The sequence below is a fragment of the Crinia signifera genome, chromosome 11 (genome assembly GCF_055691185.1).
Source record: "Crinia signifera chromosome 11, ASM5569118v1, whole genome shotgun sequence".
Classification (NCBI taxonomy): domain Eukaryota; kingdom Metazoa; phylum Chordata; class Amphibia; order Anura; family Myobatrachidae; genus Crinia; species Crinia signifera.
This window is the reverse complement of record NC_139227.1, coordinates 43,290,273-43,304,805: the sequence shown is the minus strand read 5'-3', so window position 1 is coordinate 43,304,805 and position 14,533 is coordinate 43,290,273.

Here is a 14,533-nt window from a genome sequence, read left to right as displayed (position 1 = left end):
AACAGTTGAATAAAAACAATTTTGAAATAACGACAATATTATCTTTCCAGTACAATGCCTGTCTGACAAAATGGTTACATTGTAAATTAATAGGAATTTTTATATTTACGGTGAAATTATAAAACAATGGAAAAGTCTTATTAGGTTTCCATACAAGATGGTAAAAATGTAAAATAATGGGAAAGTCTTAAGTTTCTGTACAAAATAGTAAAATTCTAAAATAATGGGAAAGTCTTAGATCTCTGTACAAAATGATAAAATTGTAAAATACTGGGTCTGTATAAAATGGTAAAATTCTAAAATAATGGGAAAGTCTAATGCTTCCATACAAAATGGTAAAAATGTAAAATAATGGGGAAGTCTTATGCTTCCATACAAAATGGTAAAAATGTAAAATAATGGGAAAAGTCGTATGCTTCCGTACAAAATGATAAAAATAATGGACAGCCAGTGTGGTACTGGACTAAGGGGGATATTTATCAGATCTCGGCGAGAGATAAAGTACCAACTGTTCAGAACCTTATGGTAATTTTCCAAAGATGGGCTGTACATGGTAGAAGCTGATTGGTCGGTTCTTTCTTCTCCCCCAGTTTTGCTATATCTTGCCCCAGGGTCTTACAAACAAAAAGAAAGCATAAGAAGGAGGAAGGCCCTGCTCAATCTCTAGGGGAAGGGCAGATAGACATGGGTGAAATAGAGGGGTGTCACCCCTGTGTGCAAGGAACACACAGGGGTGAGTAATACCCCTTACAGACTTAAGCCTAAAACTCATGCATGTGAATGTGTATAAACCCGAGTCTGACCTGAAAAGGTCTACCTGGGTTGAGGGTCCTCGACCCTGCTTGTTAGCTGAATTTTCCCTGACTTGCAAAATGGGTAAATGACCCGGCTTAGGTGTGAAAGGTCCGACCCAGGACTTGATGACTATTGCCTAAAATAAATTGATTGGCCATGGACAGTAGCATTTGCAGATCATCACCAGCTGCCAACTGATTACTGGAAGTACTGGGTCACTGGAAGATCCAGGTCAGCCGTGAATAGGTGACAACCCAGGAATAACCCATGTCATCATCACCCATGTGTGTAAGGGGTAACCCCGGCTTCAACCCGTGCTCTCTGACCTGGGTCCTAGCCATTTTGAAGCCAGGTAATTATGGGGGGGGATTCAGACCTGCTCTGTCTGTAAAGAAAAAGCCTATACAGAGTTTCCTTGGGCGCACCCAACGTTTTCGTGGGCACGCCCATGAAACGCTGGCTGGACCCCAACGGCCCTTATGTCTGAAAAGGGCTTTAGGCCCTTATTCTAATCGCCTTGCCCCCCTGCCTGTTCATGCAGAGGAGCAATGGTGAGTGAAAACGCATGTGCATATACCATTATATGCACGTGCAGCCCCTTGGTGTGAGCGGGCAATGAACTGCTTGTTCTCCACCCCGTTCACTCCTAGCAGTGCAGACGCGGGGCTTGGGGCCGTGGCATAGGTCTGCATCCATGGGAACGCCCAGTGAAACCACTGGGCATTCCCATGGTAATTTCCTGATGATGCGGGCGCGGGGAGTGGAAAGCTGACGTTGCGGATGTCAGCTGCCCGTCTGGTTCCCGCACAGGGCACTCGTAGATATAAGACACCAGAAAGGTCTCTTACATCTGGGAGCGCTGTAGAAATCATACGATGGTCGGCTACCATCAAATGATTTCCTTCCGGCATGCAAGATGATTATACTAAACATCCATTTGCATGCGTGTGGGGAAACGCTGTGTGCGAGGGGGGAATGGGTGGCCGTGCAGGTGGCGTCTCAGTGATTCACAAAGCTGAGATATCAACCAGAATAAGGCCCTTAGTGCCAGGGAGTTATGGCCTTAGTAATACGCCGCAAGAACCTGCTTGTAGATGATAGTGAGATGTCACATTGATACACGAGTGAGCCAGAGTTCACACAAAGTTTCAAAAGATCCTATAACTTGTAGCTTGCAAGGAAAACATGGCACTCGGCAGTCACTGTGCATTGTTCCGCTCGGTGCCAGGGGACTGAGCAGAGGAGATCTCAGCGGGCACAATTAGCAGATATTTTTAGACAATACCTGTGAAGCCAGAAAAAAAAAACCTGAGAAATTCCATTCTGTGTAAAAGTGAATTACAATACACCAGAGAAGGAACACAGCAGGAAATGAGAATCAGTGGCAGGAAAGAAAATGTATATGTGATGGGGGAACCATTTGTGAGCGTTATCTCTGCCGAGCGGGCGCTGCAGAGACGGCTACAGAGGTCACATATCCGTGTTCTGCTGCAGTCACAAACAACAGGGCAATTATGGGGACATAGCAAGCAGAGGAGGACGCATCACAAGACACTGAAAGGTGATCCAAATGCAGAACAAGGGGCCGGCATGTGCCCAAAGAGGCGTCAGGTTTAACGTCAGTGAGATATTTTTAGCGACGGATTTAATGCATATTTATAGCCTCCATGCAGCTGCATAATAATGATCACTTTCATTCTTGTGGGGAGGGAAGACAGGAAACAGCCTGGCAAGCTGTGTCTTCTTCTTTTCACCAACAATGGGAAGGATGATGGGAGTTACCGTACATTTTATTTATATATTCAATATCACTTGTGCAGTACATATGCACCCCAATGAGGCTTGTGCAGCATTTTATACATGTATTGGGGGGCACTTAGGGTTTGGCATACCCCTGTTTCTTTGCATAGGTCATAATGCCCCACAAATAGGTCATAATGCCCCACAGAGTGACACCAGGGTGGGTAAGGGTGGTAAGCATAGGACCAATGACTGATTTGCTCCCAAATACACACACTTTCTTATATACAGTAGCAGCATGTTGTAGATGGGAAGGAGAGCAGGTACAATATTACTAAGCCCCACCCCCTCATGGAAATATGCCTCGATTTGCGGGTCTGTCGGGACCAAAATTATGCAATTATATTGTAATTGCCTCGTATTGGCTTAGTAATATCAAGCCCGGTCTCTCTCCTCTGTCAGGGGGGATTTCTGGGTACTCAGAAACCCCCCTTGCATGCTCCACTGGTACTATCAACAGTTCCAAGTCAATCTAAGGCAACGGATGCTACCAGTTTGTGAGATGACAAGAACAATTTAAATGAACAGCCGAGAACGCTCCTAAGGATAAAAATAAATAGATGCTACAGATTCAAGGATTGTTCGCTAATTACATGTAATGTAGATCAAGGGCACATTTAAATTCTTTCTTCAGGCTGAAAGGAACACAGATCGAGAAAAGAAATTGCAAAGCTAGCAGACGTCAACCATTAAAAACACCAATCATCGCTTCCCCAAACTCTGCCTGGTCTGTGGATGTTTTAAAAATGGCACGTAATTTCCTAAATGCCCCATTAGATAAAACTTTCCCGGGTAATGCAGAGATTAAGTGACATTCATTTATCTGTTTGGCCTTGAGCGGTCTATAAGCTCACATCCTGCTACAGATCTACTACTCCAGGAATTATACTTCTTCATTCTCAAGAAATTCCAGAAATAAAATGTATTCTGTCGTATCTTAACCCACAAGTAGAAATGTGCAAAGGCAGTGCCGATTAACCAATAGCCTTATGCGCCAGTACTGGGAGGCAGGCTATAAGTTTCCTTCACACGCCACAAGGATTAGATCCTACATGCCAGTTGTATGGTCTTCGTTACATGCACATGGGCAGTATGACTGGTGAGTCCCTGAGCCTCCATACACGTGTATTAGCAGCATTACATGCACATGGGCAGTATGACTGGTGAGTCCCTGAGCGCCCATACACGTATGTATAGCAGCATTACATGTACATGGGCAGTATGACTGGCGAGTCCCTGAGAGCCCATACATGTGTGTATAGTAGCATTACATGCATATGGTCAGTATGACTGGTGAGTCCCTAAGCACCCATACTGTACACGTGTGTTTGGCAACATTACATGCACATGGGCAGTGTGACTGGTGAGTCCCTGAGCCTCCTTACACGTGTGTATAGCAGCATTACATGCACATGGGCAGTATGACTGGTGAGTCCCTGAGCACCCATACATGTGTGTATAGCAGCATTACATGCACATGGGCAGTATGACTGGCGAGTCCCTGAGAGCCCATACATGTGTGTATAGTAGCATTACATGCATATGGTCAGTATGACTGGTGATTCCCTAAGCACCCATACTGTACACGTGTGTTTGGCAACATTACATGCACATGGGCAGTGTGACTGGTGAGTCCCTGAGCCTCCTTACACGTGTGTATAGCAGCATTACATGCACATAGGCAGTATGACTGGTGAGTTCCTGAGCACCCATACACCTGTGTATAGCAGCATTACATGCACATGGGTAGTATGACTGGTGAGTCCCTGAGCACCCATACACGTGTATTAGCAGCATTACATGTACATGGGCAGTATGACTGGTGAGTCCCTGAGCGCCCATACACGTGTGTCTAGCAGCATTACATGCACATGGGCAGTATGACTGGCAAGTCCCTGAACGCCCATACATGTGTGGATAGCAGCACTGCATGCACATGGGCAGTAGGACTGGTGAGTCCCTGAGCGCCCATACACGTGTATATAGCAGCATTACATGTACTGTACGTGGGCAGTATGACTGGCGAGTCCCTGAGCGGCCAAGGGAAACTGCATGTGTATTAGCCTAGGGCACCTGGAATCTTTAATAAGGCCCTGCACAAAGGGAAACTTACTCATTAAAAAAAAAAATTATTGGTTGTGTTATCTGCATAAAGACACTGCCGCTGTTTGTGGCTGCACCTCTGAATCAGGCCCTTTATGTCAGATTAATCACCAAAATTTTCATGGTTGTGTATTTAGCCAGAGAGATATAAAACGGGGATACTACGATCTGTCTAGGCCACTCCTCTGCCGGCTTTCTCCTCTGCTGTCCAAGCACTAGGAGGACCGTGGAATGTCGTAAGGGCGACCTCCGATCTGACTGTGTGCTACTGTGCTCTCATAAATGATTCTCTCCTCCATCCGGTAGGGTGCACCGCCTGCTGTTACATAGACTGTTACTAAAGCCAAGACAAGGCTTACCGTATGGCCCATCTGGCACCATCTAGCGGCTTCCCATGCGCGCAACAATTGAATCCCTCCATAGAGGTGAGGAGCAGTGTTAGCCTTTTATTATAGGATATGTCAGTGTCACCACTGAGTATATGCCGCCATGTACCTCACCGCACGTTACTGACATACAGGTATGTTCGAGCATCAACCCCATACACTCTTGGCTTCACTTGGATAAACAGCATCTTGTACATGGGCCCTTATTCTGGTTCACTCGCAAAGGCAAATTCCTTCTCAAATGGACAAATCCATGTGCACTGCAGGGGGGGGGGGGCAGATGTAACTTGCAAGGAGTTAGATTTGGGTGAGTTATATTGTTTCTGTGCAGGGAAAAAACTGACTGCTTTATTTTTACACTGCAATATAGATCTCACTTTGAATCTCACCCAATCTAATTCTCTCTGCACATGTTAAATCTGCCCCCCTGCAGTGCACATGGTGAGAAGGAATTTACCTTTGCGAGTGAACCAGAATAAGGGCCCTGGTGCACACAGCTTAACCCTTTGCAATTCTTCAGGTACTTGTGTATTATCACGGCGCCCATCGCATCGCATACCATAAGGCATACGATGGTATGCGATGCGATACAAAGGCCCTTATTCTGATCAGTGCGGCCGGATCCGAATATGCGGCCAGGACCGTGCGTGCGAAACCCCGCCTTCCATACGGATCGCCAACTCCGTCCGTACGCGGTAAGAAGCTGGCCGAACGGACCGCACGTGTATTTTTCATGGAATACGCCTCCTCCATCTCAGGGAACCTCCCCCATCATTCGATGGTCAGCGATGTCATATGTCCGCCCCCTACACGTGCGTCACGGCCGCATTACCATACGTACGGCCTGCGTTTGCATGGGAACGCTCATGAAACGCGGGGTGTAAGCATATGGTAATGAGCCCAAATAGCCCTTCACGCCCCTCTCCACCCCCTGTTCGGAGTGTTCACATTTCATGCGGGATTTGGCCGTACGCCCCGCTCGCACATGCGCAGAGACGCCTCTGCACATGCGCAGACACAAAACATCGGCGGCACGAACGCACGCGGATATTACCGCACCAACCAGAATAAGGGCCAATGTTAGCAGATGTTATACAATTTCAAATTGTATACCATCGAATTGTATGCCATTGTATGGCATATACAATGGTATAAGATTTTAAATAGTATAAGCACCATAATGGGTGTTTTCAATGTTGAATGTGCCCACTATAAGATAAATAATTGTATTAGCACCGTAATAGGTGCTTACAATGTTAAAAGCACCCCCACACCACCCGTGCTATTAACGCCAACCCGAAGCGTGGCGAGCGCATCGGTACGCGCCCTCCGACCTTTTCATACCCCCACTATCCACGTCGGCATGGAGTTTTCTTTATATAGTGTGGCGAGCGCAGCGAGCCCCGTGAGGGGATGCGGAATACACGTGAAGTAATGCGTGGCCCCTCGCCACGCTTCGGGCTCACTGCGCTCGCCACACTATATAAAATCAACTCCACGCCGACGTGGATAGTGGGGGGCGCTTGCCACGCTTCGGGTTGGCGTTGATAGTGGCAGTGGCGTGGGGGTGCATTTAAAATTGTAAGCACCTATTAAGGTGCTTATACAATTAAAGATTGTATATACAATTTAAAATTGCATCTCATTGCATTGTATGCCATTGTATGCCATATACAATGGTATACAATTTTAAATGGAATAGAATCGAATAGAATAGAATAGAATAGAATCCCTTTATTCGTCTCACAATGGAGAAATTTCAGTGTTACAGCAAGGTTTAAGTACAGATAAGAGTAGTAGCATAATATTAAGAACACACATAATAAGATAAGATCCAAACAATATAACTCAAGAATCTAGGAACATGCAGGTCTTCTTCAGACCATGACAGTTGTACATTCTAATTGCAGCCGGAAGGAACGATCTGCGATATCTCTCCGTTGAGAGATATCGCAGATCGTTCCTTCCGGCTGCAATTAGAATACAATGCCATACGATTGAATATCGTGGGCACCGTGATAATACACAAGTACCATTCTTCACCTTCTATCTAATGGTTAATAAACGTATCCCTGGGTACGTTGTCTGTCGCATTGGACTAACCTCCACCTCTAGCTCCTTTTCCATCATAGGATTTTCCAATAATTAAACATGTGCACCAGTCCGTGAATGCTTTCTTTTGCGGGACTGAGACATGCATTAATGAAAAATATATATAGATTTACATGTTCTCTCCCGTTACAAGGTAAAATAAAAAATATTCTGTAATGTATATATTGAAGTCACCGTTGGATCACCCAACAAGTAATTCTATTATGGCAACCGCTACGCCTGCCCGGTCAGGGGGAGAAAATGAAATGAGTGTCTGCGGATTCTACAGGTAGATGGTAACGATTTAAATTAAGAAGGAACATGTTGAAGCGGGCGCTGGCTGTGCGAGGAATGGGGGATTTCGGAGGAGCTCACCAACTCAATCTATTGTGAAAAATTGCTCATTCCTGACAACATAATTATATTACTTTCAAAGAAGTGGATAATCAGAGATCTCGCAGGGCAACCGCGCTTTCAAAACGTAGGTCTTGTATCTAAGCAATAATTAAAATCCCTCTGTATGTTTGTGTACAGTGTTTAAGGGAAATAGAATTGTCAGCATCAATATATAAATATATAGGAGAATGCAGCTGGCCATAGGGGCTCGAACATACCGGCGGCGAGGAGCGCGCCTGCTAGAAGTGTAAACAAAACCTTATACACTCAACACCACATTCAAAGCATGTTCTCAGCGTTCCCCTGCAGCACAGAGTACTTAATGAGCCATTCCCTTAGAACTCAATTATGTGGTACCGAGCACTAACACTACTGAATGCTGCCGGCAATGCTGAAATTGACAACGCAAAGTCTAGCGGAACGAGCGTTTGCCGGGGAGCTCATGCACGGGGCACAATTGGCTTACATGATTTTTGAGACGTATTACAAGAATTCATTGAAAATTTGTTGATGCCAATTTTAACCGCTCATCTACAATAAATATTAATGAATAACAACCACATAGTAAGAAGACATCACAAAGCCGCTATGGGCATGGTACCTGTACACCCCCCCCCCCCAACCTTTACCCACCATTTATGATTTACACTGCTGCTCCTACATGATAACAACCAGTGGCGGATCCAGTGGTGGGGGTGCAGAGCAATTCAAGATTCAAATAGAGGAGCCACATCAACTGCCATCCTGTCCGGTGATGTCTGGCAGTGTTTGGGGGGGAGGTGGGCAGTTGTTGTGGCTTCCAGCTGCCACACTTCTGGACCCACCACTGAACAACACACGCGCACACACATACACACACTTCCCCCATTCCCATCAGTACCTGCCCCTTAGTTACTTTTTGCCAACTATCCACTAACAGCATCAGCACAATGATATAGCAACAGTCCCCGCAGTTACCGCAATGGCTTGGAGGCGCAGGGACGCTTGCAGGTACTGGAAGTAATGTGGGGACAGCTGTCTTGGGCCGCTGTCGGTTCAGCAGAGAGGAGCTGCTGGCCTGAGGAGGGAGAGATGTTCTTCCCAAAATAGGTTTCACCTCAGAGGAGACAGTTATTAAGGATGCTAGAGAAGGAGGTGGTCATTTTGGCAGGGTCATTTTCAGTAGTATAAAGGGGACAGGAGTGAACAGCGGCCTCCGCCGGGATCAAACACTCGTCGGGGTGTGGAATCCTCTGACGGTAAGCAGAATCCCTGACACTGAGTAGGTACTATGTGGGAGGGGGCGCCAGAAAGTATTTTGGAAGTTATGCCATTGATGTTCTCCCATGCACCCACCCTAGGGGATGATATTGGACCAAAACCAGACTTTGCAGTCTTTTAAGCTGCTGTGACATCACTGGCCCTGTCCCTTGTATCAACCAAAGTCATACTTCCTGGCTGTCAATATATACGCACAGGTCCAAATTCATCCCCCCTCCCCATTGGATAGGGATTGTGCATGCGCATAGGCATAAATGCGCATGTGAAACCCCTGCAGCGAGCACCTTCAATTGCCAGGGGGCTCACTGCATAATTGACAAGCAGGGGGCGTTCTGGGGTGGACACCCAGCGTTTCATAGACGTGCCGACAAAAGCGGTGTCTGTGCTTACAGAAACGCTGGGCAGGGCCCAGCGAACACAGGCGAGCCCCTGACTGCTCGGGGCGGGTGGATAATGTCATATGACGTCAGCACCTTCCCACAATTCGCAGAAGACCGAGTATCATAAAAGTAAGTCCTGGCTCACATTTATCTGCGTACAGAGGATGGTGTGCGGGCGCATGTGAGCCGATGTGTAAGCATACCCATGCGTTTGCAGCGTAGCACGGGGATTCACTAGTCAGTGGGGCAGACGTTCGCTGGGGGGGGGGGGGCAGACATTCCCCAGCATAGCGCTAACCTGCTCTCTAAGTTCCAAATATATGCAGTATAGCGATCAGGTCTGGATCAGGCCCCATGTTCTCTATTCCCCGTTGGACACAGGAACGAGAGGATTCTGCTGCCTATGAGCGCTCTACTGACCGCGCATGTGTGGCAGCAATTGTGAGAGAAGGTCCACAGGATCCCTCTCCAGGGAGGAGACTAGTACATGCCCTCAAGTTAATGCCAATGCCTGGTACCCTCTTACTTGCTGGGAGCAAACAGGGTTACAATATCGACCAATCCTCTTTGTCCTTTCACTTTCCAAACTGGACTATAAAATGGAAATTGATAACCTAATATCTGGCTACGGACAACGACGTCTTAGTAAATGCTCTCTAATGAGATGAGAATGCCAGTGGGAGATTCTAGAACAGGGCGCCGACGGACAAGGTGCTGACGGACAGTAACCGCATTTTTTACTTGTTTGGACAGAATTGCTTTTACATTCAATTATTCCATCCACTTATCTCACCCTACTCAGACAGCATGTTCTGTTGTAAAACTGTCAAACGCTTTGGAGTAACGAATATTTGTGGCGTTAATTAAAGATGATTATTAATTATTAGAGAGAGGAATACATTTCACACACATGCCAGAGCGAATCACGTAATAGTATGATGATATCATTTACAGTGCTGGATGTAATGAGGCGATCAGATCAGGCAGTTCTCCGTGTGAAACAGGGATATGGGCGGGCAGCTGACATCCGGCTATGTCAGCTGTCCGCCCCCCACACGTATGTCACGGCCAAATTCCCATACGCACGCCCAGCGTTTTATGGGAACACCCATGAAACACGGGGCGTATGCATTTGGTAATGAGCCCAAACAGCTTTTCACGTCCCTATCCACCCTCTGCTCCGATGGTTCCGTACGATCGTTTTCTGCAAGGAATTCACGCCGTGTTCGGATGTGCGAGGCATTCGCACATGCGCAAACACAAAACATTGGCCGGCCGTCCGCACACGCAGCCATCCGACTCAATCAGAATATGGGCCAGAGTGTACAGCATCTTGGTTCTTGAAGGGGGCACAGTTTGCACCCATATAATTACTTGCTTAGTGACATAAATCACCAGGAAAATACTGCAGCGGCCATTTTCCTTGTGTTACGCACATGCACGGTAGATATGTCTGCAGGCGGGGGCATCATTTTCACTGTAAACCTACGTATGTGCAGCAGGCTCTGGCAGAGTCTACAGCACTGTGGCTGCCGAGGTGTCCATACATAGCCTGCACTCTCCTGTCTTGTGGGATAAAATCAGACCTGATCGCATGGCCACAAATCACACGGCGGGCAAATTATTGATAGACTGCGTATGGGCCGCGGTGTGTGACGCCGGGCAGTGATGAACTCCTGCTACTTTTTTGATCACTGGCCGTTCGCATTCGCAAGCTGATTGACAGGAAGTAGGCATCTGGGGTGGTAACCGTCCGTTTAGTGGGGGCGCTAAGAAAAATGCAGGCGTGTCTAGGAAAACGCTAGGCGTGCCTGATCATTTTAGAGGAGGGTGTGTGGCATCATCTCCAGGCCGGATATGCCTTATTTCATCACACCGCTGAATAAGTTCCTGGCTACGCGGTGCCTGCAATGACTGGTGCCCAGTGTAAAAATCATTGGATGGTGAGTCTGTTATGATGGGTTTTGGACATATTCGCACGGCTGCAACATGCGATCAAGTCTGAATTAACCGTCAATCTTCCCCTGTGATAGTGGCATCCCGAGCCTAAATCCTGGCAGATCCCGGTACATATTTAAACCCTACCCCTAACCACCCCTCCATGTACTGTATTTGGGGCTCTAACTATGAGGGATACAGTTCTAGGGACCTGTTCCCAATATGAGTTCAGCAGCAGGAGCCTGAAACGCGTTTTTACAAAAGAAAGTTTTTGATGGGAACAAAGGGGGCGCTAATGGGAACAGCAGCCCACCAGGGGCTGTATCCAACGCGGCCTATAATCCTATCTGTCTCCTCTCTCATTAATTTAATTGTAATTACTCCTGTAATGCTGCTTTTGTTTTTCCTTCCTCATTACTCACGGATCTTGCAGCACTATGGGGACCGCGGGACTATTTTTATTTCGAGCTTAGAACATTTAATTTACTTTCGGTGGGCGTACCCATAGAAATGATGGTCAGACCCCTTTGAACGCCACTGCCTATCAATCAATGTCAGCTCCCGCCCCCAATTCACACAAGAATGACCAGGATAAAAGTCCTATCTTACTGGCCCTTATTCTGGTTGGTGCGGTAATATCCGCGTGCGTTCGTGCCGCCGATGTTTTGTGTCTGCGCATGTGCAGAGGCGTCTCTGCGCATGTGCGAGCGGGACGCACGGCCACATTCCGCATGAAATGTGTACACTACGAACAGGGGGTGGAGAGGGGTGTGAAGGGCTGTTTGGGCTCATTACCATATGCATACGCCCCGCATTTCATGGGCGTTCCCATGCAAACGCTGGGCGTACGTATGGTAATGCGGCCGTGACGCACGTGTAGGGGGCGGACATATGACATTGCCGGATGTCAGCTGCCCGCCCAGATCCCTGCTTTTGCACGGAAAAATGTCCGTGTGATCTGAGGTTGCGGGAGCTGCCTGACCACTCGGTCCTGCGACCATCGAATGATGGGGGAGGTTCCCTGAGATGGAGGAGGTGTATTCATGAGAAATACATGTGCGGTCCGTTCGGACAGCTTCTTACCGCGTTCGGACGGAGTTGGCGATCCGTATGGAAGGCGGGGTTTAGGACGCACGGTGCTGGCCGCATATTCGGATCCGGCCGCACCGATCAGAATAAGGGCCACTGTTATCTGCAAAGAGAGGAGAAATCATTCGATGGTGAGTAACCATCAAATGCTTTCTCCTCTGTGAGGGTACATGAGAGCGGATGTGTAAGTGTACACATCCACTCGCATCGTGCCGTGGGGATTCGGTAAGAGGGGGGGGGGTGCTTTCGCCGGGAAGCATTTACCTGCGCACTAGGCAGCGAATATACGCAGGATAGCGAGTAGGTCTGAATCGTGCCTTAGGTGCCTGAGTCAGAGATGGATGCTAACAGAACGTCGCGCAGTGATATGCGACTTTGCATGCGGCAATTGTTCTGTAGACCTCTATGATGTATGAGTAACACAGGTTGCAGGTACAAATGCGCTACTGCATACGGGAGAACAAAATGATCTGGGAGGAGTCTGGGGGTGGCCTGAATTGTGGGCGTGTCATGGGAGTGTGATGGAGAGAATCAGGTGGGAGGCGATTGGGGCAGGACTGGGTTATTTGTGTCATTGAGGCAGATGTATTATGCGGGGTACACACCAGGACGACCCGCTCACGATGCACATCGTGAGCGGGTCGTCAGTGTCTCGTCCGACCCGCTCACGATGACTCGGGGGGGCACGACCCGCTCACGATGTGCACCGTGAGCGGGTCCGATCCGATGGCGACCCGCACCCGGCTGTATGGTCGTCATTGAGATCCTACCTGCAGCAGGTAGGATCTCAATAACGACCGACCGACCCGCGGGACCGCGCATCGGATCGGTATCGGTCCACACCAGGTCAGAAAAGGGCCCAATCAGCACACAATCTACATCCAATTGATCGGAATTGGATCTAGATTGTGGGGATCGGGCCCTAGTCGTCCTGGTGTGTACCCAGCATAAGTCCTGGAGATATAGTGGAGATAAGGTAAAAGGAGATAACGCACCAGCCAATCAACTCCCAACTGTCATTTTCAAACACAGCTGATTGGCTGGTGCAATTGGGTAAGTGAGCAGTGATAAGGGAGGAGAAGTGATAAAGTGCCTGGTACGTTATCACCAATCAATCAGCTCCTGACTCTTAAGTTACAGGCTAGGGACAGTTAGGAGCTGATTGGTCAGTGATAAAGTACCAAGCACTTTATCACTTCTCCTCCCATATCACTGCTTCATACCCCTTTATCTCAGTTCACTTTATGTCTAGTTTATCTCTTCTCCAGGCTTAATACCTCTGTCCCATTGGGGCAGAGGTATTAAGCCTTAACAAGAGATAAATGCAAGGGTGATAAAGTGCGAAAAACGTCCAGCCAATCAGCTCCTTACTGACTTTTTTCAAACACAGCCTGTAACATTGCAGTTAGGAGGTGATTGGCTGGACGTTTATCTCTCCTTATCACCCTTGCATTTATCTCTTGTTAAAGCTTAATACATCTGCCCCATTATGCATAAAGGCCTGGAAACACAGTGTTCTCAATGGTTGCACCACTGGCTGCACAGGGGACAATCTATATATAAACTGTAAATGGCCGTTATTCTATGACAACATCCCTATCATTCATGAATCATACGCAGTTACCTGTTACAGAGAACTGCTTTATAATTCTACATACAGAGATGTCGCTGTCATCATTAGGGGAAATATTATGCAATCTATACGGCGCCTCTCTGCTATAAGCTCTGGGGGGAAAGAAATAAACCAATTAAGAATGAGGCAGATTTGTAAAAAGTGTCAGGTCGCTCCACAAACAGAGCTTTAAACGTGTTCCCTCCACTTGGAATGCGGGAGAGGACGAGTATTTATAGCTCCTCTCGGTGTCACTCACATTGTAATATCTCCGAATGCAGGGATAAAATTAGTCAGTGACTCCCATGCAAGGAAGCCGGCGATTTGTTTTCATTAGATTGCAGGAGGGGAATGTGTCTAGAGTACTGTATGAGATTCGCCGCCGCTCGCTCGCTGCTTTACCAGAACCATTTCAGTATGAAACAGCTACAAAATAACGATTAGCCGCAACATATTACATGTACTGACAGACAGGCCCTTGCGCTAAGGCTGCCGTAGTACTGATACTTATGTAGACAGGTGCCGACATCGGCTGCTGGAAAATTCTTTGATTGGACTTGATTCAGAGTCGATCACTGATCAGCGCATTCGCAAATCGAGCGATTATCGAATGACTGCACATGCTTATGTTGTAGCGTGCATGCGCATGCCCATATAGCGACAGAAAATGCGTAAGGATCATG